The sequence below is a fragment of the Callithrix jacchus genome, chromosome 12, assembly GCF_049354715.1.
Source record: "Callithrix jacchus isolate 240 chromosome 12, calJac240_pri, whole genome shotgun sequence".
In the NCBI taxonomy this organism is placed as follows: Eukaryota; Metazoa; Chordata; class Mammalia; order Primates; family Cebidae; genus Callithrix; species Callithrix jacchus.
The window spans coordinates 94,870,867-94,894,066 of record NC_133513.1 but is presented as its reverse complement, the minus strand read 5'-3'; the positions used below and the strand labels follow the sequence as shown (position 1 = coordinate 94,894,066).

General features: G+C 40.3%; 1 protein-coding gene across 10 annotated transcripts in view; it reads left to right on the top strand.

The window, feature by feature from the left end:
• ARMH3 (armadillo like helical domain containing 3) overlaps window positions 1–23,200 on the top strand; it is a 219,724-nt gene that overhangs the window by 127,042 nt on the left and 69,482 nt on the right. The window lies entirely within an intron of this gene.

Genomic DNA, 23,200 nt, shown 5'->3' with positions numbered 1-23,200 from the left:
CTATTTCTGCCACTGTTTCCTTATTTTTGCAACTGTTCTTAAGTGATAGAAATTGAGAACCAGCAGGGCAGTCAAGGTGACAGAGAACTGCTGCTTTGTCTTAGTAGGAAATAGCTTAGAAGAGAGGTTATTTCCAGTGGACTCATGTGGTCGTAGGGATGAGAAGGAGCCAGAGTCTATGTCAGTCCAAACTCTATCATTTCTGGGTGTTTGCTCTTTCCCAGCCAGCTCTCCCTAGCCTCTGGCTCTCTGGAAATAGGCTGCTTTGGCTGGCATAACTATCCCTGATCCTTTAGGGTTGTGCTACTCCCTAATTATTATTAATCCCAAGGTAGGAAAAAAAATTTTTGTTTTCACCTGAGAAAAGGTAAAATTTTTTCCCCCCAAAGGAACTCTTCTTAGGAAATGTAGCCATTCAATTATAAAATACTGGCCTCTAATTATAACTTTCATAAGGTCTAGCCACAAAGTGTATAAATAGGCATAGTTTAGGTCCCTAATTCCTTTCCCTTTTCCATTATATATATATCTAGGGTACTTAAAAAATAAATTATTTTAAATCCATGTGCGGTTCTTCATCTTATCCCTTATTTTTCCCTTTCCACATATCTTTCCCAAAAGTCAAAGTGGAACTCTGGCCATATAACTCAGATACTCAGTCATTCTAGATTCTCATGTTTGGCTGCGTGTGGCAGTTCACACTTGTAATCCCAATGCTTTGGGAGGCTGAGGCAAGAGGATCACTTGAGGCCAGGATAAGACAGGCCTGGACAACATACAAAAAATTAAAAAAAAAAAATTAGGTAGGCGTGGTGGCATATGCCTATAGTCCCAGCTACTCTGGAGGCTAAGGCAGGAGGATCACTTGAGCCCAGGAGTTTGAGGCTGCAGTGAGCTATGATCACACCACTGTACTGTAGCCTGGATGACAGAGTGAGACCTTGTCTCCAAAAAATAAAATAAAATAATAAAAAATATATTATCAGGTTTATATCAGAATGACTAAGGTACCAGTGCTCATCTTTTCTATTGGGCTTTACCCCTTCAGGTTAGAACCTTAAAAGCTGAAGGAACTTAAGAGGTCATGTATGTCAATCTCCTTCCCAAAGCATAAATCTCATTTGTTGGGGATATATTCAGCTTCTGCTCAAATACTTAGTCAAATAGTGCTTAGTACTTTAGGTTCCAGATCATTAATTTTTTTTTTTTTTTTGAGATGAAGTCTTGCTCTGTCACCCAGGCTGGAGTTCAGTGGCGCTATCTCGGCTCACTGCAACCTCTGCCTCCCCAGTACAAGTGATTCTCCTGCCTCAGCCTCCCCAAGTAGCTAGGATTACAGGTGCTCACCACCACACCTGGCTAATTTTTTTGTATTTTCAGTAGAGACGGGATTTCACCGTGTTGGCCAGTCTGGTCTCAAACTCCTGACCTCAGGTGACCCACCCTCCTCAAGCTCCCAAAGTGCTGGGATTACAGGCATGAGCCACCGCCCCCAGCCCATTCATTCTTTAAAACGATGGGTATCTTGCCAAGGGTGGTGGCTCATGCCTGTACTCCCAGCACTTTGGGAGGCTGAGGTGGGCGGATCACGAGGTCAGGAGTTTGAGACCAGCCTGGCCAACATGGTGAAACCCCCGTCTCTACTAAAAATTAGCAGGGCATGGTGGCACATGCCTGTAATCTCAGCTACTTGGGAGGCTGAGGCAGATGAATTGGGACAGGGGAGGTGGAGGTTGCAGTAAGCTAAGATTGCACCACTGCACTCCAGCCTGGGCTATAGAGAGAGACTCTGTCTTTAAAAAAAAAAAAAAAAAAAAAGCTGAGTATCTCTTACGTTGCAGTCTTTCCCTTTATAACCTACCTAAACCTGTTGATTCTGTTTCTACCTTTAGTTACAATACTAAAAAACTTACTCTGTCTTGTAAATGTTAACCTCTTCAAAGGACTAATATGTAATACTGCTGAAATTCTTTGTCTCTCAGTTCTTCTTCATATGCTATGGTTTCAAAATCTCTGGCACACTGCAATTGTCCTTTGGACATATTCTAACTTCTTAATTTATCTTGTGAAAGTTGGTGTTAGGATGTGCCTTATACCAAATAAGCATTCAGTGTATGTTTCCTGCCTTGAATCACATCTAGAACTGGATCTAGATATGTAGCTCAGATTACAAGGAGACTGTTCATATGCATGATATGGGCATATTTTATTTGCAGCCTCCAATTGCATTATGTTATTCAGCAGCTGAATCACATTGTTGGTTCATAGCAAACGAGTCCCGCGAAAACCTCGAATCTGCTTAAAGTAACCTGCCTTCAAGCCAGTTTTCTCCCATCCTGTACCTGTTCAGTTGGTAGTGGTATTTTGTTTTGGATTGTGTGGTGCTACTTTTTTATTTTATTTTAATGCTACTTGCTCTTAGAAAAAAAATTTAAGCAATGCAGAAAAGCATACAGACCTGAGTAAAATAAAATGACCTAAAATCTCACCCTTCAAGATAGCTACTATTGCTGTTATGGTGAATCTCCCCTCTGAACATCTTCAGTTGACCTTTTTTTTTTTTTTTTTTTTTAAGCTAACCTATATGCAACACTTTATTTTGGTTAAATGTATTTTGTTGGTTTCAGCCCATCATTCTAGCTTCTCAGGGTATTTTTCAAATCCTGATTATGTCATTCTATATATTGGTTATCTTTTGAAGTTTTGTATCATCAGCACATTTGATAAATATGCCTTCTAAATCTTTGTCCAGATGCTTTGATCTATTCTGGACTATGCTTCTGCTTTGGTGAATAATTTTGGACTAACCTCTCCCCTTTCTGGGCTTTGGCCTGCTGTTATATGGAATGGTCTTGAAGACTGAAAAAGTTCCTTAAGAATCAGCTGCAAAGCTCTTTGTGAAGAATGAATTTGTGAAGAAATTTGTGGATGGGGAATCATCAGGGCTAGACTAGAAAAATAACATCCTTTTATGGAAAAATCAGGGATGACAATCTTCATAGGGTGGTTTAAATCTTCCTGTAGCCTCCTATTCTCCCAAAACCCCAGCAGAGGGATTCATCATTTGGATACTTTTTTAAAATAAAAAAAATAAGATTGTAGCAGACATTATTTCTTTTGTCCTCAAATTAGAACATAACAGGTAAAGGGCAGTAAAAAAGATAGCTTTGGAATGAGAGTTGGTGGGAGAGCTTTACCGAAAAAGAAGATGCTCTTTGCTGTTTTCTCTTTTAATTAGTAGTAAGCTTGCGGGGGGTCACAATACAGGCTTTTCTGAGTTGGGGTCCATAGGGAGGGAAAAGTGTACAACTCACTGCTGCTTGCAAGTTCTCCTCTAAATAAGCCTTCCTAATTTCATATGAACAGGTTTCTTAAACCACTCTATGAAACAAGGGTTTCTCTGCATTCTTAAAGAAGGTGTGATAATCTGAAACTGAAACTGAGGCAGCATTTAAAGTAGGCAATTAATGACATGGTAAGATTTTTAACTCCAGTAGATTAATTGTTAAATGAATTACGTCTGCATTTTACTGTGCTATCAGCCTAATTATAAATATAGTGTTACATAGTGGAAGATAATAATAAACAGAATTATGTACTCAGTGATCAGACTTCAGGAATTTCTAACACGGAGGAAAATATTTTCTTCTTAAACTGTCTCTTGCTGTTCTTTTTATATAGGTTTTGATTAATTTTGCCTTGATTATACATTTCTCCCTGGAGCCCAGATACTGTGCATGCTGTAGCAAAGTGGGCGCCTATTGTAAGAGGTTTAATGAGAGTTTTTGTTTTAATTGGTTTCTATATAATTTCTTTTAAAACCACTAACATGTGAGTGGGATGTCAAACATGGAGTGTGCTAATGCATTTTCATTACCCGGTGTACCAACGGACATTAATTTCTTTCTCATTAGACACCATTTTCATATGATGAAAATTCCTAATCTCAAGGAAGCTCCAAAGACAGTTGGTTCCCATTGGTCTCCCCTCGCATGCATTAATCTTGGTGATACATTTGAAAAGGCAGCAGGAGTGGCCATCTGTAGTTGGATCTCATTTCTGACCAGTTTTGAATGTACTTCATCTTTCTTGTGGGATAATTTACTAGATGGAATTCAGATAGGGATGGATTAACTGTTCCTTTTGCCCTGTTAATCTGAACTAATTTCGTACTTATGCAAAAAAATGAACTATTCAATAAATTCTAAAGAGTGTTATATTAATGAATATGTATAATAAAACTTGATCATAAAATGAACACATATGAATCACTCACCTTAAGAAATAGAAGATGTTCGAACAGAGCAAAGCAGGAAAAAGAAAAAGAAATAGAAGAGGTGCCAGGTGTGGTGGCTCACACCTATAATCCCAGCACTTTGGGAGGCTGAGGCAGGTAGATCACGAGGTCAAGAGATGGAGACCATTTAAAAATAAAAATAAAAAAATAGCCGGGCATGGTGGTGTGCGCATGTAGTCACAGCTACTCAGGAGGCTGAGACAGGAGGATCACTTGAACCCGGGAGGTGGAGGTTACAGTGGGCTGAGATCGTACTACTGGACTCCAACCTGGTGATAGAGTGAGACTTCATCTCAAAAAAAAAAAAGAGAGAAATAGAAGGGGCTGGGCATGGTGGCTGTATTACACCTGTAATCCCAGCACTTTGGGAGGTCAAGGCAAGAGGATCACTTGAATTTAGGAGTTTGAGACCAGTCTGGGCAACATAGCAAGACCTCCTTTCTATTAAGAATAATTTTTAAGAAATTAACTGGGTGTAGTGGTGTGTACCTGTAATAGACCCAGCAACTCCAGCAGCTGAGGCGGGAAGATTGCCTGAGCCCAGGAGATTGAGGCTGCAATGAGGTATGATTGTGCCACTGGACTCCAGCTGGGGTGATGGAGTGAGACTGTCACAGAAAAACAAAAGCAAAAAAGAAGTAGACTATTATCAACTCACTGAAACTCAATCTTTATTTCTTTTTAATTGAGATATTGATATATGGTAAAATATTAAAAATCTTATCAGGTGTGTAACTGAACACCTTTTTAAAGTTGATATATAATTATATATATTTATGGCATACATGATATTTGTTTACATGCATAGATTGTGTAATGATCAAGTCAAGGTATCTGGGATGTCCATCGTCCAAACACCTTGAGTGTTTATCATTTCTGTGTGTTGGGAGCAGTTCCAGTCTTCTCTTGTAGCTATTTTAAAAAATATAATACATTGTTGCTAACTGTAGTCACCCTACTCTGCTATTGAACATTAGAAGGCATTCTTTCTATCTAACTGTAAGTTGTAACCATTAACCAACTTCTCTTTATCTACGCTATCTGTACTACTGTCTTCCCAGCCAGACTCTGGTGTCATTCTACTCCCTACCTTCATGAGATGAACTTTTTAGCTCCTACGGTCTTTCTGTGCCTGGCTTATTTCACCTAACATAACAACCTCCTTTTCCATCTGTGTTGTTGCTAATGACTTGATTTCGTTCCTTTTTATGGCGAAATAGTGTTCCATGATGTGTATATACCACATTTTCCTTATCCATTTGTCCATTCATACACACTTAGGTTGATTCCATATGTTTGCTATTGTGAATAGCTGCAGTAAACATAGGAATGCGGATATCTTTTTGATATTCTGATTTATTTTCCTTTGGATAAATAGGCAGTAGTGATATTCTTAACAGCTTTTTATATATGTATACCATCTGTGTAAATCACCATCCAGATCAAGACATAGAACCCCAGAAAGGTTAGAAAGTTCCCTCATGACCCTTCTTTTCCAGTCAGTAGTCCCTTTCCTCAGAACTATGCCCTCTTCTGACTTCTCTCACCATAAATTAATTGTACCTGTTCTGGAACTTCATATGAACAGAGTCATATAGTGCGCCCTCTTGTGTCAATATAAGGTTTTTGAGATTTCATCTACTTTGTGGTATATATCAATAGTAGTTCAATCCTTTTTAAAAAATGTTTTAAGATTTTTAATTGTGGTAAGAAACAAAATTTGCCATCCTAACAATTTTTAAGTTTGGTATTGTTAAGTATATTGACATGGTTATGCAACAGATCTCTAGAACTTTTTCATCTTGCAAAACTGAAATTGGACCCAGTAAACAGCTCCCCATTTTCCCCTTCCCCAGCCCCTGCCAACCACCATTCTACTTTGAGTCTCTATAAATTTGACTTTTTTAGATACCTCATATAAGTGCAATCATACAGTATTTATCTTTCTGTGACTGACTTATTTTACTTAGCATAATATCCTCAGGGTTCATGCATGTTGTAGCTTGTGTCAGAATTGTTTTCCTTTTCAGGGCTGAATAATGTTCCATTGTATGTATATTCCACATTTTGTTTATCTAGTTATCTGTTGGTGGACAGTTGGGTTGCTTCTGCCTTTTGGCTACTGTGAATGATGCTGCCCTGAACTTTGCATGTGCAAGTATCTAGTGGTTAGTTCCTTTTTATTGCTGAGCAGTATTTTATTATTGCATAACTGTACCACAGTTTATTTATTGTTCGTATTTCTTTTTCACTTAGATTCTCATAGTCTCTGATCTTACCTATCATCTTGTCTGCCTCTTTCTCTGTCTCTCATTTTTGTCCTTGTGCTTGTCCCCTCACTGGCCCCTCTCATCACCACAGAAAAAAAAATTAAGCTCTGTAGTATAGCCTGCATTGCCATTCTTAATCTTATTTCTAGAATCTGTGTCCTTATCTGTCATCTCACTGCAGCTATGCTAGACCTCCTGGAGTTCTTTGGACAAACCAGACACTTAATAATTCTCTGGACAAACTTTTATAGTCCAGGCCCTTTGCATATATCATTCCTCCCTGCATAGAATGTCCTCTTCCAACTTGTCAACTTACCTTCTGAAATAGTGCATTTTGAGCATTACCTCATCCTTAGAGCCAGGCCTGGCCACACTACAGCAGTAACTATCTACTTATTTGTTGTCTTGACTAGGCCATGATCTCTTTGAAGGCAGGCAGCTCCATGTCTTACTCATCTTAGTAACACATTGACTCTTTCTTGAAAATAGATAAACAAACACAGAGTTCCTCTCTCTTAGAGAAGTGGGGATTTAGGATATTGGTTGGGCCTGATCTAGGATGAGCTGGGAGTAATGGTACTTCAGTTATTGGGCTGATGGAGGGAGCCATCAAGGGCAATTCAGAGACAGAAGCTCAGAGAAACACTGAACAAAATGCCAGGCAGACTCTCCAAAAGAGAAATTGACTGAAGGGCCAAGCAGAGGAGAAAAATCTAGATCAAGCCAGTGCTGCAAGCCAGAAATATTAGAGTAAAAGTTTTGAAGGAAAAGGGAAGGGTTAAAATCTAGAAGAAAATGCTCTGAGATAAATAGGATATCTGCAATAGCATTTCTCAAATTGTAAGCAGAGACAAGGTGTAGTGTGAAAAGCCCTACTCTCTCTGACAGTTTAATAAGTATTGAATGTTTTGTAGGATCCAGCATTGGAGGTCAAGTAGATCAGTAAAGAACAAACTACTTTGCTGCAGCCACCAGAAGCCTGGAACTTTGCCAGGTGCTTCAATCTACAGGAGTATGCTAAGAAGAGAAGCAAAGCCCTCTAAGACGAGCACTTAGAGAAACAAAGTGAGCGAGAGATGAGACTATTAAGGGAAAGGCTTATAAAGTGCTGTGTGCTTCCTTGGCAAAGAAAGGGCTATTCATCTAGTCTCAAATATAGCCAAGCAGAGAGGAAGCTTAGAAGAACGAGATATGAAGATAGTCTTGGCTAATGTGTGTCAGGAGCTGCCTTTGAATGACCATTTAAAACATCAGCCTCTTGGTGTTCTTCCATCTGGTGAGGCTGTTGGGGCTCAGGGAAAACGGGTCATTGTTTAAGACAAAAAGAAAGGACGGGAGGGAGAGAGAAGGAGGGAAGAAAGGGATTTCTTTGAGTTAAATCTCACGGCATTGATACGCCCCCTCCTGCTTTTTGCTTGATCTGAAGACCAAAAGCCCCTGTTTTCTTCTGCTGAGGGTCCTTCCTTTAGGGTTTTGGTAATATCTGTGATCTATAATAGTTACTTTTAATACTAAGTGTTTTCTCGATCATTTATCAGTTATCTATAGATTTGGCTAAACTGACCTAGATTTAGATTTAGGTTAAGCCTTCCATGCCTAGTGCCACATACCTCTGCCCCATAAACCTTAGCTCTTTGAATGTTCCAGGACTGTAGCTTGATTTGAAAAGCTGATGTTCTATTTCATCAGAAATCAGTGTTCTACAAAGCCTGACAATTCATTGTCTCCTAGGCAATTTTGAGTTGGGATAACAAATTAGACTTTGGGCTACATTACAGATGATAAATGTGACTTCCTTAAAGGGAAATCCATTTGTTTTGCTTAGTGTTTCTGTGATTAATTACTTGCCAGATTAAATTGCTCCATAAAAATGCATAGTATTTTATTCGATTGCTCTTCATGGTGATTGATTGGGCCATACTATTGCTTTGTATGTTAATTATGCTGACTTTTTTTTCTGTTCCCTAGTTTAATTAATACAGCATGTATTTGAAAGATTGTTTTTGGGTTGGGATACTGTCTGTTTTAGGGGTAACAAAGTTCAGTGTTGCTTTCAGGCTGTTGTTTAGGGAATAACACTTCTAATTTTCTATACTGTGTATCCATGATATGCAAAAAGTACACTATGAATGAGTTGGGGAAAGCTCTGTTTAGTTTTCCTGTAGTTATTTATTTATTTATTTATTTTTTGAGGCAGTCTCATTTCATCACCAGGCACCAGGCTGGAGTGCAGTGGTGCCACCTCGGCTCACTGCAACTTCCGCTTCCCAGGTTCAAGCAATTCTCCTGCCTCAGCCTCCCGAGTAGCTGGGACTAGAGGTGCGCGCCACCACACCCAGCTAACTTTTGTATTTTTAGTAGAGACGGGGTTTCACCTCGTTGGCCAGGATGGTCTCGATCTCTTGACCTCGTGGTCCGCCCACCTCGGCCTCCCAAAGTGCTAGGATTACAGGCGTGAGTCACCACGCCCAACCTATAGTTATTAAAGATAATATACTGGATGGCTGGGCATGGTGGCTCACACCTGTAATCCCAGCACTTGGAAGGCTGAGGCAGGCAGATCATGTGAGGTCAGGAGTTTGGCCAATATGGCAAAACCCCATCTCTACTAAAAATACAAAAATTTGCTGGGTGTGGTGGTGTGCACCTGTAGTCCCAACTACTTGGGAGTCTGAGGCAGGAGAATCATTTGAACCCGGGAGTTATAGGTTACAGTGAGCTAAGATCGCACCACTGCATACTCCAGTCTGTGCCACAGAGCAAGAGTGTCTCAAAAGGAAGATAATATACTAGAGATTCTTGACTCAATTGAAAATTGATTAAGAAGATAGAGGAGAAGCTGTTGATGCAAAATGAGCTGCAAAACGATTGTAAACCTAAATGCCAGTGTGGGGGCATGGGTAGTTGGGAAAGATTGTTCTTTCCCAGGGTGCAGATGAGGAAGTCAGGTATATTTAGCATTTTTATTAATGAACTAGGGCTGAAAGTAAACAAAGTATTAATGAAGTTTGTAAGTGATACTGATTTGGAGGTGTTTCCTATACCCAGGAGGGCAGAGAAGTGATATTGATGGATCAGAAAGAGAAGCATCACAGAAAATAACCCAGCTATTCCCTTGGGAAATTGCATATCTACTAATCAGGCAGATATTTTCCAAAGCAGACCTTCCACCAATCCACTCCTAAGTGTTTACCCAAGTGAAATAGAAACTTGGATTGGACAAATGTTTATAGTGGCTTTATTTAAACACTGTCAAAACTGTAGACACCCCAAATGTCTCTCAACTAAGGAGCGGATAACAAACTATGGTACATCTATATAATGAAATACTATTCTACAGTCAAAAGGAGTGAACTACTGATACATGCAACAACATGGATTAATTCAGTAGCAGTATGCAATATGAAATTATCCAGATCCAAAAGGTTACATTCTGTATGATTCCATTTATATGATGTTCTGGAAATGACAAAACTATAGAGACAGGGTGTAGGTTAGTTGTTTTCAGAGGCTGGGGTTGGAAGGAGAAGTTGACTACAAATGGGTGCAGGGAAACTTTTGAGGTGATGAAACTGTTCTGTATCTTGTCTGTGGTGGTGATTACCTGAATGTATGCATTTTTCAAAACTTGCAGAACTGTATACTTGTATCAGGGTTCTCCAGGAAACAAACCAATAAAATATACGTAGTTATACAAGAGGAAATACACCATGGGAATTAGCTCACATAATCATGTGAGCCAATAATTACTGAGGCCAAGTTGTCTCACAATATGCTGTCTGCAAGCTGAAGAATCAGGGAACTGATGCTGTAGACGTCCAGTTAAAGGTTGAAGGACTAAGAACTTGGGTGCTACTGGTATAAGTCCTAGAGTCCAAAGACTGGAGAACCACGAGCTCCCCTGTCTGATGTCCAAGAGCAAGAGAAGATGGATGTCTCAGCTTAAGAAAAGAGAAACAGAATGCCCTTCCTCTGCCTTTTGTTCTATTCAGATGGGCTTCAAAAGACTAGATGATGCCTGCTTATATTGGTGAGGGTGGATCTTCTTTACTCAGTTTATGGATTCAACTGCTAATCTGTCTCCTGGAAGTATCCCCATCAGCACACCCAGAAATAATGCTTTACCAGCTATCTGAGTATCCCTTAATCCAGTCAAGTTGATAATAAAATTAACCATCACAACACTAAAATGGGTAAGTTTTACTGTATGAAAGTTATTCTTTGATTTTTTTTTTTTTGAGACAGAGTTTTGCTCTTATTACCCAGGATGGAGTGCAATGGTGCTATCTCAGCTCACTGCAACCTCTGCCTCCCAGGTTCAAGCAATTCTCCTGCCTCAGCCTCCTGAGTAGCTGGGATTACAGGCATGCGCCAGCTAATTTTTTGTACTTTTTTAAGTAGAGACGGTGTTTCACCATGTTGACCAGGATGGTCTCGATCTCCTGACCTCATGATCCACCTGCCTCGGCCTCCCAAAGTGCTGGGACTACAGGCGTGAGCCACCGTGCCCGGCCTATTCTTTGATTTTTAAAGTCAGAAAAAGATCTTCCCTACCCACAGGGAAGGGTAGGAGATTCAATTTCTGACCATAGCTTTCATTCTTTATGTGTGGCAGCCTTTTGAAAATAATTTGAGTGACAAGAGTTAGAATTGGGGGATTTGTATTTTCTTCATATTGCTTACAAATTCTCAGGTTTGTTTTATTTGAGTGGGAGCAGGGATGGGAGGGTAGGTTGCTGATGGTTTTCCTTAGGTGTTTGCATTATGTAAATCTGCATATTGATGAGAGTGTTATTTTGAGAAGGAAAGCACAGTTAAGAAGATCTTGGACCTCATTGATAGCCATCAGACATAGATAATTTCCCCACTTTATGGATTGAATCTAATTATTTGAGTTCTCTGGATTTAACTTTCATTTTAAACCTTTGTTATTTGTTCTGTCTGGGCCCTCCCACTGTTGAACTGTTTGTTGTAAGACTTGGAATAGTGCCAAAGGATATTTCTGTCCCAGTACTAACTTCAGAGAAATTTCCTCACCCCTCTGCACTTAGATTAGATCAAAAAGCTTCATCACACTATGAGCTTGTAAGGCAGATTTGCACAGTGTCAGGGACCCAGGGATAGTTGCACCACGACTGCTAAACTATTGCAGACAGCTGCTGTGCCTCCTTCCTCTCTTCCTCCCTTTCTCCCACGTCTCCAGTGATCCAACTGTGTGTATATAGTGCTTGCTTCTTACGGCTGCTTGAAATACCTTCCTGAATGCCAAACTATCTCTATTCAGTTGCTCAGGAGGAGGAATACATGGTAGTAGTAGTATTGCATTACTTGCGGCAGTAATATTGAATATTGCTCTATGGCTGCAGCTAAGAGCTCACTGCTGACTACTCTGTGGAGATGTGTAGCCATCATTTTGGCTCAGACCAGGTGGATTACATTTAGTAAGATGCTGATTCCCTAAGTGACTTGCTGAACGAATGTCCCCGGGTCTTTCAGCTGAATGATTTTCAGCACAGGACTGAAGGGGCTGTTGTGGCCCTTAACCAAGATCTGTTAAAACCTCATATTGATTTGTATCCCTTTTTATAAAAATCTGTCCCTTCTCTTCCTCTTAGTGTGATAAATAATGCAGATATACTAGATGAAGTCTACTATAGGAGCAAGACTTGAATCATTTTGGTTAGGGTTGAACTAAACTAATCAGAAATTAGACTCTCAAATAGCCATATTTGTCAAATGGTTTATTTTCTCATCCTGATTTAGCATGTTTACCAATACTTGCAGAGTCTAGAAAGTAACAAAAAGCTATAATTATCCTTATAAAAATAAGTTTTAATAGGGAAAGAAATTATAAGATGACGTTATAAGTGGGAGTTTTTGTTTTTTGTTTTTTTTGAGTCAGAGTTTCACTGTTGCCCAGGCTGGAGTACAGTGGTGCAATCTTGGCTCACTGCAGCCTCCACCTCCCAGGTTCAGGCGATTCTCCTGCCTCTGCCTCCCCAGTAGCTGGGATTATAGGAGCCTGCCACCATGCCCAGCTAATTTTTGTATTTTTAGTAGAGACAGGGTTTCACCGTGTTAGCTAGGCTGGCCTCAAACTCCTGACCTCAGGTTATCCACCCACCTCAGCCTCCCAAAGTGCTGGGATTATAGGTGTGAGCCACCATGCCCGGCTGTGGTGTCATATCTTAATCCTGTGTTTTTATGCCCCTTCAGCCCAGTTTACTGACTATTCTAGTAGACACAGCACTTCATCCAGCTGGGAAATGAGGGTCCATTTTGGCCAACACTTAATTAGTCATTAATTATTTGTTGTTCATTTCCTGTGTACCCAACACTGTGTCCTTAGTTTCTAACCTGCATTGGTAGTACTACCACATGGCAAGTTTTAATTGCCATTGCAATTAAAACTTTGGAGGAACAGCTGAAGGCCAGGGTACAGTCCTGCTGTACCCGAGATAGAATGTGACCAGAATAGCTGTACTTTCATTATAGCTCTTTTGAAAAGCTCCAGGACCACTGCATCTTTTTAGTATTATGAACTCAGCATTTTATGTATTTCAGTTTATTATTCTTATACTCAAATCATTTTCTTAGGTCATTCATGGGTGTACATTCATACTGGATTTCATGTCTTTTTTTTGAGACAGAGTATCCCTCTGCCATCCAGGCTGGAGTGCAGATGCTCGATCTCAGCTCATTGCAACCTCTCCCTCCTGGGTTCAAGTGATTCTCCTGCTTTAGCCTCCTGAGTAGCTGAGACTACAGGTGCCTGCCATCACACCTGGTTAATTTTGTATTTTTAGTAGAGATGGGGTTTTACCATGTTGGCCAGACTGGTCTTGAACTCCTGACCTCAAGTGATCCACCCGCCTTGCCTCCCAAAGTGCTGGGATTACAGATGTGAGCCACTGCTCTTGGCCCCATGTCTTTCTCATGTTTTATTTTAGAGATGGGGTTGCTCTCTGTTGCTCAGGCTTGAGTGCAGTGGTGTGATCATGGTTCACTGCAGCATTGTACTCCTGGGCTCGAGGGATCCTCCTGCTTCAGTCTCCTGAGTATCTGGGACTACAGGTACACATTGCCATGTTCAGCTATTTTATCTTTATTTTTTAGAGATGGAGTCTTGCTATGTTGTCCATACTGATCTTGAACTCCTGGCCTCAAGCCATCCTTGCACCTTAGCCCCCTAAGCAACTGTCCACCCCACATCTTTTTAACAGGACACCAGTAGTCTTTGTTAGCCTTCTTGCTTTCTGGCACAAGATGTCACAGGATTGTCATCTACATTTCATGCTCCAGACCTGGAATCAACCATTTCTTCACAGAGCCCTCACTCCTTTTACGTGGGGAGGTTTCATTATGTTTGACAGCAGAGCAGAGAATTGTAGCCTGGTACCCATAGACAACTTACAGAGTGTCAATAAATCCCCAAAAGTATACCCAGAACTGTATGCATACACTCATTTTCTAACGACTTGAACTATAACATTGATCACATTCTCTTTCTCTTTTCTTTTGAGCTGGAGTCTCCCTCTGCCGCCCAGGTTGTAGTGCAGTCGCACGGTCTTGGCTCACTACAACTTCCGCCTCCCAGGTCAAACGATTCTCCTACCTCAGCCTTCTAAGTAGCTGGGATTACAGGCACCTGCCACCTCTCCCAGCTAATTTTTGTATTTTTAGTAGAGATGAGGTTTCACCATGTTGGCCAGGCTGGTCTTGAATTCTTGACCCCAGGTGACCCACCTGCCTTGGCCTCCCAAAGTGCTGGGATTACAGGTGTGAGCCACTATGTCTGGCCCACATTCTCTTTTTTTTTTTTTGAGTTTTGCTCTTTTTGCCCAAGCTAGAGTGCAATGGCACGATCTCAGCTCACTGCAACCTCCGCCTCCCAGATTCAAGTGATTCTTCTGCCTCAGTCTCCCAAGTAACTGGGATTACAGGCATGTGCCACAATGCCCGGCTAATTTTGTATTTTTAGTAGAGGTGGGGTTTCTCCATGTTGGTCACACTGGTCTTGAATTCCTGAACTCAGGTGATCTGCACACCTCAGCCTCCCAAAGTGCTGGGATTACAGGCTTGAGCCACTGCTCCCTGCCACATTCTCATTTATTAACCAAAAAAAGAACCTCTGTCTTATGTATATGAATGTGTGCATGCATGGCTTGGGCTTGACCTGGGTGGTAAGAACATCACCCCCTTGTATTACACCTTGGGTTTGTGGGGTTTTTTTGAGATGGAGTCTCATTCTGTCACTCAGGCTGGAGTCCAGTGGCACGATCTCGGCTCCCTACAACTTCCACTTCCAGGCTCAAGTGATTCTTCTGCCTCAGTCTCCCGAGTAGCTAGAATTACAGTTGTTTGTGTCACCATAGCCCGATAATTTTTGTATTTTTGGTAGAGATGGGCTTTTGCCATGTTGGCCAGGCTGGTCTTGAACTCCTGACCTCAAGTGATCCGCCTGTCTCAGCCTACCAAAATGCTGGGATTACAGGTGTGAGCCCACATTGAGATTTTAGGGTTTTTTTTTTTTTTTCTAAGAATTCAGAATGTAGATCGTGAATGGTGGCAAAGAACACAATTTAAATAATCTAAATACTAACTGTAATATTATTCTCCCAGTTCAGTGCTGGGAAGCTACATTTGGAGTAGCTAGGTCATCAGACAATAGGTGTTGGAAACAGAAGGGAAAAGCTTGTTCTCCTTTGGTAGTAAGTCTCAGGGATGAAGGTCAGTTTGGTTGTAATTCTTTCTTCAAGTGTCAGCAGCAGATGGTCAGAGACGGCATTTGTTCACTAAGGACTAGGTCCCAGTCTCTAGCATTTCTAAGTTACCAGGGCCACATCAGTGTATTGATTTCCTACATTGAAGGCCACAGGAAGAGCAGGTAGACAAGTAACAGGGAAAACATTTGCAATAGGGTCTAGATAGCATGGTCCAGTAGAAATACGTTGTGAGTCACGTGTAACTTTAATTTTGAACAAATGAAATGAATTTTTAATAAAGTATTTTACCCAAAGTACCTAAAATATTATTATTCTAACACATATGAAAACATTATTATAATTAAAATTTTTAATTTTCTTGGGTACATAATAGGTGTATATATATGAGGTACATGAGATGTTTTGATACAGGCATGCAATGTGTAATAATTGTGTCATGAAAAATGGGAGACTGGGCATGGTGGCTCACTCCTGTAATCTCAGCACTTTGGGAGGCCTTGAGCAGCCTGGGCGACCTGATCTCTATGAAAAATACAAAAATTATCTGAACCTGGTGGCATGCACCTGTAGTTTCACCTACTTAGGAGGCTGAGATAGGAGGATCACCTGAGCTTGGGGAGGTTGAGGCTGCAGTGAGCCGAGATTGCGCCACTGCAGCCTAGTCTGGGGACAGAATGAGATCCTGTCTCAAAAAAAAAAAAAATCTTGCAATATATCTTAAGGGTTTTTTTTTTTTTTTGAGGCAGGGTTCAGGGTTTCACTCCTGTCGTCCCAGGTAGAGTGCAGTGGTGCAATCTTGGCTTACTATAACCTCTGCCTCCTGAGCTCAAGGAATCCTCTTGCATCAGCCTTCTGAGTAACTGGGATTATAGGAGTGCACCACCACACCTGGCTCATTTTTGTATTTTTAGTAGAAATGGAGTTTCGCCATGTTGCCCAGGTTTGTCTCGAACTCTTAATCTCAAATGATTTGCCCGGCTCTGCCTCCTAAAGTGCTGGGATTACGGGTGTGAGCCACTGCGCCTGGCCCCAGTCTCTTTTTTTCTTTTTTGTTCTGAACATAGTACTATCTTCTGCATTTCCACTCAATTCTGTGTCAGTAGTAGCCCTTTACTTTAGATTTAAATATCTTTCAATACTTACTTTTAAAAACCAGAAACAAAATTTAATTAAATCAATAATAGGGTCAGGCACAGTGATTCATACTTGTAATCCTAGCGCTTTGGAAGGCTGAGGTGGGCAGATCACCTGAGGTAAGGAGTTTGAGACTAGCCTGGCCAATGTGGTGAAACCCCGTCTCTACTAAAAATACAAAATTAGCCAGGTGTGGTGGTAGATGCCTGTAATCCCAGCAACTTGGGAGGCTGAGGCAGGAGTATCACTTGAACCTGGGAGGCGGAGGTTGTGGTGAGCCGAGACCATGCCATTGTACTGCAGCCTGGGCTATAAAAGTGAAACTATGTCTCAAAAAAAAAAAAAAAAAAAAAAGAGCACATTTGCTATAATAACTAGCATAAGAGTTAGTGAAAGTACATCTGTAAGATCTGCAAAACTATAAAGTTTAAATACCCTGAGAATGGGCAACAAGGCTAAAAGTTACCTAAGCATCTTTGTAAATGTTCAAAGGTCTTACCACAGTAAGTCTGGCTATCATTCCATTCTTTGTGTATTTAATAAGACAACTCTGTCTTATTATAGCTCATGTGCTATAACTCATGTTATCACATAAAATATTAAAAAATATATTACATTGTTAAATTAATATGTTAAAAGTAAAATCATTTTAACTAAGTTAATCAATCCATTGACATCAACTAGATTGATGATGTATTTACCTGCATTACTAGAAACCACACAAGTGCCCAACACGTGTTCTGTAATAACAGCAATAATATCTTACACAATGCAGCAGTTAAAGTGAAATGTAGCCCTACCAAAAAAATACACTTGTATTTAGTGGAACAATATGTTATACTACTTTAGTTTCTTTCATTTAAATTAATAAAATTAAAAAATCAGTTCCTCAGTTACACTAGCCATTTTTCAGATGCTTAGGAGCTACATGTGGCTAGTGGCTACAGAACATGTCTAGAAGAATATCAGATATGATGGGTTGGTTCAAAAATCCTTACACTGTTAGGGGGTGTAAGGATTTTGCCTTACACAAGGCAAGGGGTGGGGATGGTTAACTCGTTACTGTAGGGCTTGAAGTGTGACATGGTAGCTGGGTTTAGCCTGGTTTCTACAGCCACTATTTTCCTATACTTGATTTCTAAAAATAGAGAAATCAACACATTGTTTTATTAGGATATTACTCTGGGTTTTAACTTTGCATTTTCCAAGATCAGTTACTGCTGAAAAAGAGGCCTGATGCTGGTAGTGTGCTAGATTCCCAGCTATTCCTGTATACAGTAGGATGAAACTGTGGGATCAAAACTAGTATCCTAGCTGAGCGTGGTCGCACATGGCTGTAATCCCAACACTTTGGGAGGCCGAGGGGGTGGATCATTTGAGGTCAGGAGTTTGAGACCAGCCTGGCCAACATGGTGAAATCCTGTCTCTACTAAAAATACAAAAAAATGAGCCGGGCGTGGTGGCACATGCCTGTAATTCCAGCTACTTAGGAGGCTGAGCCCCAAGAATCACTTGAACCCAGGAGGCAGCAGTTGTAGTGAGCTGAGATCGTGCCACTGCACTCCAGCCTGGGTGACAGAGTAAGAACCTGTCTCAAAAAAAAAAAAAACCCAAAAAACTATTATCCCAGTTCCTGAGCTTCTGTTCACACTTTGTTGAAATTAGGAAGAAAATGAAGATGAATTCACTATAACTTCTCAGTAAATACTTTCTTTTGCTTAAAAAGTACCTTTCCATAGATCTATAAAAGTAAGGAATTCAAAATAGAAGCAAATGCACATATGTATATATGTGCATCTAAGTAGGATACACTTAAAGGAACCAAAGCTTGTAACCTTTGTCAAACAGGATGTCAGAACGTCTGCCCTTTGGTAGACATTTAAAGCACAGTTTGGTAGCTCTCTGAGGTCTAGTGTTATGAAACTGTCTTCTTTCATCCCTGCTTGTTTCATCTGAAACTGAAGGCTTTAGTCTAGACGGGAGGAAAGTCAGATATAGAATTAGTTTAAGGGGAGGGTACCTTGTTTCATGGGGCATACAAGTGACTGTTTTTTCTTAGAATAGAGAAACTAGTGTTAACTGGTAGGAAATACTGTTTATTTTGTCCTTAACTGTTGTGAAGTTACATATCTGACTCTTAGCAGCTGCCTAGGTGAACAGGCTTCACAGTTTTTACTACCAGCATGATCTTGCCTCTTGAACTTCATACCCTACCCAGAGGTCCCACAAGTACTTCAGTCTTGCCATTCTGAAGAAAATGCCTTATTGCCCTCCCCCTGCAATTTAAGAACTTTTCCCTCCTATTTTACTATTGCAATTAATGGTGTCATCATCTGTTTAGTAACCTAAAGTAGAAATCTCAGTTACTTTAAATTCTTCTCTCTCTACAACCTAGTCAGTAGGTTCTTTCAGCCCTACCTTCTAAATATCTCTCAAGTAAATTCTTCCTCTTTAGTGCTACAACCACTATTTTATGTCAAGGTCTCATAATCTCTCATGTTACTAGAGCCTCCTAACTGTTCCTTTTGCCTTCAGACTTTTTCTTAGAGCAGCCATTAATCAATTTATTCAGTCGCAAGTTGGATTTCAGAAGCATAGGTCTTTACACTGCTGGTGGGAGTATATGTTAGCAGCATCACTTTGAGGGCAGTCTGACAACAGCTAGTAAAGTCGAAGTTACCCAAACCTTATGACCCAGTAACTTCACCCCCAGGTACATTTCCTTGAGAAAGTATCTCAAACAAGGATGTATAAACGAGAACATTGATTGCAGTATTAATCCAAAAGAAACACCAAGCAAAAACAAACAAACAAACAAAACAAAAGGAAACCACTTACATTTCTATCAACAGGAAAATGGATTGTGGTATATTTATACAATGGAATGTTACACAATACTAAGATGGACTAGAGCTATACAAATCAGAGTAAGTCTCACACATATTCATTAAAAAGTAAGTTGCAGAATATAACATGTACGTAACATTTAAGAACACAAAGTGATATGTTATTTAGACACATTTGTATTTAGTAAAAGGGTAAAGCTCTGTATAAGCATGATACTCTGGGAAAAGAGGGACAGATAATCAAAAAGGGGACATAGAGTATTTGAAAGATAGTTATAATTCTTTGTACAATTAGATGGTAGGTATAAGCATTCAGCATATTCTTTTTTGCACCTTTTGTATATCTGAAATATTTAATTAGGAAACCACCAGATTTTAAGTCTTGTTTGATTTCCCCGTCATTGATAAGGATAGGATAATGTCCAGACTTTTTTGCATGACATTTGATCCTAGCCTACCTTTCTAGCCTTATTTGCTGTCACTCTCCCATCTATCCTAAGACCTGTCCCAGTTAGACTTGGCCATAGAGTCTCAAATTTTATACTTCTGCACATACTTTTACCTAGAATGCCTTCCCTCTCCTCTTTTCACCTAGCAACACCTGCATTGCCAAAGGATTTTATACAGTTCTTCTTGCAGAATTTATCACATTGCGGTGTGGTTGTTTACATGTCTATCCATCACTAAATGGTGAGCTCCTAAGGACAGAGGCCATGACTTTTTATTTCTGTAATTTCTGCCCCAGCACAATCCGATATGTTATGATAAGTGTTGAGTGAATGGATGGGTAGCAGAATGAATGATTTAATCTTCCAAGGCCTTTACGTTGCCATCATTGTCTTCCAGAATCATTTCCTAATGTGAGGCCCTAAGCTAGAGAAATGGATATTGAGATGCCTAAGAAGTCCTATGCCTCTGATTGTGTTTCCCAAATGTGTCTGCGGAGCCCCATTTTAAAAGTCTGCTTCAGATCTTAATAGACAGTAGGAAATACAGTCTTAGTAGCACCTGGATTAACCTAGTATAGCCAGAATGTATGCTTTGAAATTGTTACCAGAGTTCCCTTTCTTAGTGATGAGCTGAGTGTTTTTTAATCCCAACACTGTAGAATTTACTGACTTCCAGTTCCCTCCAGAGTAACAGGAAGATGGCCAAAAGCTTTAATTATCCAAAATGGGGCTTTGAGACAACTAAAGCCACTTTGAAGTAAATTATTGATAGCATTATGCATTGTTTTTCTTTATTTTTTAAGTAACAAGTCAAAGCAATTAATGCTATTTTTTTTCTTTTTTCTTTTCTTTTTTAAAGCAATTAGGTCAATTAATACTATTTTTATCTTTGCAGATTCACTGAATTGTAAGGGATTTTAAGGCTGCCTTAAAAAAGCCTTCTCACTGGCTAAGTGATATGTTGTTGTCATTTATGTAAGCTAGAGGCCCTGCTGAGGGAGTCTGTGTGTGTTCTGATGCTGTTTCACATGCCACTGGTGTAGGTGTTTGGATGCCTTACTGCTCTTGGCAGTAAGTGTTTGCTCAGGCCCTTCATGGCATTAAAGGATCTCTTTCATGTTTCTCACTGAGGACCTTCCCAAATGTATATTATTATCTTATAAGCCAAAAGAGAACCAAGGACACTCTTATAAACAGGTAGCTGCAAAGCCAAGCCGTTTAGTGTCCTCATTGTGGTTTGGTGGAAATCACAGACTGGAGGCTTTAGTGTGGCTTTAAGTGAAGCAGCTGCATCACCAGCTGGAGACTGACAGCCGTAGAGGGAGCGCACAGCACAGCTGAGATCCATCTACTCCCGTGGGAGCCTGAAAGTCCTGCCTCCAACTTAGAAAACTGCTTTGTGTTTACATTTAGTTTAAGAGAGAGGAGGTACAACCTGCCCTAGCCTGTCTCCATGAGCATCTTTGAGTAAGCACTGAGCGAACAGGTGTAAACAGGACCCCAACATGCATAGGTCTTGTGGCTTTCACAAAAGTTCTGTTTCCCCTTAGATGGAAAATATTTAAAATGAGATCCTGGGAAAGGAAGCTATAACTTTTCTATTTAATTTACTGGAAAAATTTGACTGGCTGTTTGCTGAATGCATGAACCTAATTTTTAACTGTAAGGTATATTTGGTTTGATTTAGTAAAAGTTTGGTATCAGTCTCCTAACCTGTGAGAAAATGTGCCTGTACATTCTCACCTTTCGTTGCCTAATTATAAACTAATTTATATTTCAAGACTCTGCCCAAGCACCCTCTCCTTCAGAATGCCCTTTCTAAGCCCGCAGGTTGGGCTAAGCACCCCTCCTCTGTGCTTCCATGATACCTTTTGTCTACTCTGTCTGCCTTAGCCTTTACCACATCATGATGAAATGTGTCTTTTCCATCTATGAACTCCTGGATCTCATTGATAAAGCTGATGTTGAAGCTGCGATTAACATTAGAAAAGCGATGTTCCCTGCAAATATTCTTTCCCCGAGGAGAAAGTATTTTTATTCACATCCTTTGTTGCCTAGCATAGTGCCTGTGCATTATAGGTATTCATACGTTTTTGAAACAAACTGAATTATCAAGAGTCGCTGGCAATGCTGGCAAACCCTTAGCTTCAGATACTGTAGAACTTCCTCGTAGGGACAGAGTATTCCTTGACTGTATGAGAAAGCAGTCCATTTTCAGAGTAAGGGAGGAGAAAATATAGAGGTTCTCTTTCTAAAATAGTGCTTGTAGCATAAAGTTCTTTAATCGCTTTAAAACTAAATTTCTCCTTTTGGTAGGATCACCTTTCAGGAAGAAGAAAACTTAACCACTCTTTCTGGTATGTTGGAGAGAAGGCAGCTAATAACCTCTTTGTGAGCATAAAACAATTATACCAGCCTCCTGTGGAGACAATCTGCCAGAGCCAACCGCCTCACCCTCCACATGGGCTTCATTTTCTTTCTCTAGAATCTCATCGACTCTCCCCTAAAGACCTTCATCTTGTTGCACTATTATGATGAATGTTTGGAGCTGGCTCTCACCCCCTGCTTTACTAGCTATTACTGGAGGTGCTGTCAAAGAATCAGGCCCCAAATTTATCCTCCCATTAAGTCCTCTCCTGGGCCAGCACTGCTTGGTTCTGAGTAGCAGTCATCTAGTTTCCCCTCCTTTTCCTGCCTCCTGCTGCCATTGAATGTAAGGAAACTGCAGGCCCTGTTGCAGACAAAGAGCTGGGGTGGAAAGTGAGGTTGCAAATCATTTCTCCCACAGCTTTTTGTTTGTCCTTGTTCTAGACCTGGAGAGATGTGTGCATGTATGAGTGCCTGTGTGTGCATCTGCTGTGACACCTCCAACATCAGTTTCTGTCACAAGCTCAGCCCGTGGCACTTATTTAGTTGGTTGGTCACATCTGTCTCCCAGCAATGTCTTTAGGATTTCTTCTCCATAAAGAGTTAGAGATTTCTGGACACAGGGACCTTACCTACTTCTGTCTATTCATATCTACTCCTCTGAGTAATAGACATATGGTCTGGTTTTTTAAACTAGTCATATGATTTTTTAAATTTGTCTCACAGCTACTGTTACAGCCTTCCCCTTGTGAGGGTTTCTGTTGAATAAAAGCTTTCTGGGACTCTGGTGTAGTTAGTTGGCATTTGGTCATTTTGGGGCTTTGATTTTGACTCTCAAAATTATTTGCAGAAAGAAATAAGGCCAAAATGTGCTTCAGGTACCATTTGTAAATCTTAGGATAATTGATAACTATTCATTTCTTCTAGCAAACAGTGGATTTTGTGAAATAATAGATACTGATTAGGTCCCAACAAATCTGATCCTGTTAGCTTTGGTGCTAACTCATTAATAAAGCTGATGTTGAGGCTGCCATTAACGTTAGAAAAGTGATGTTCCCTGGTAATATTTCTTTCCCTGAGGAGGAAGTATTTTGCAAGAAAATTTTAACTT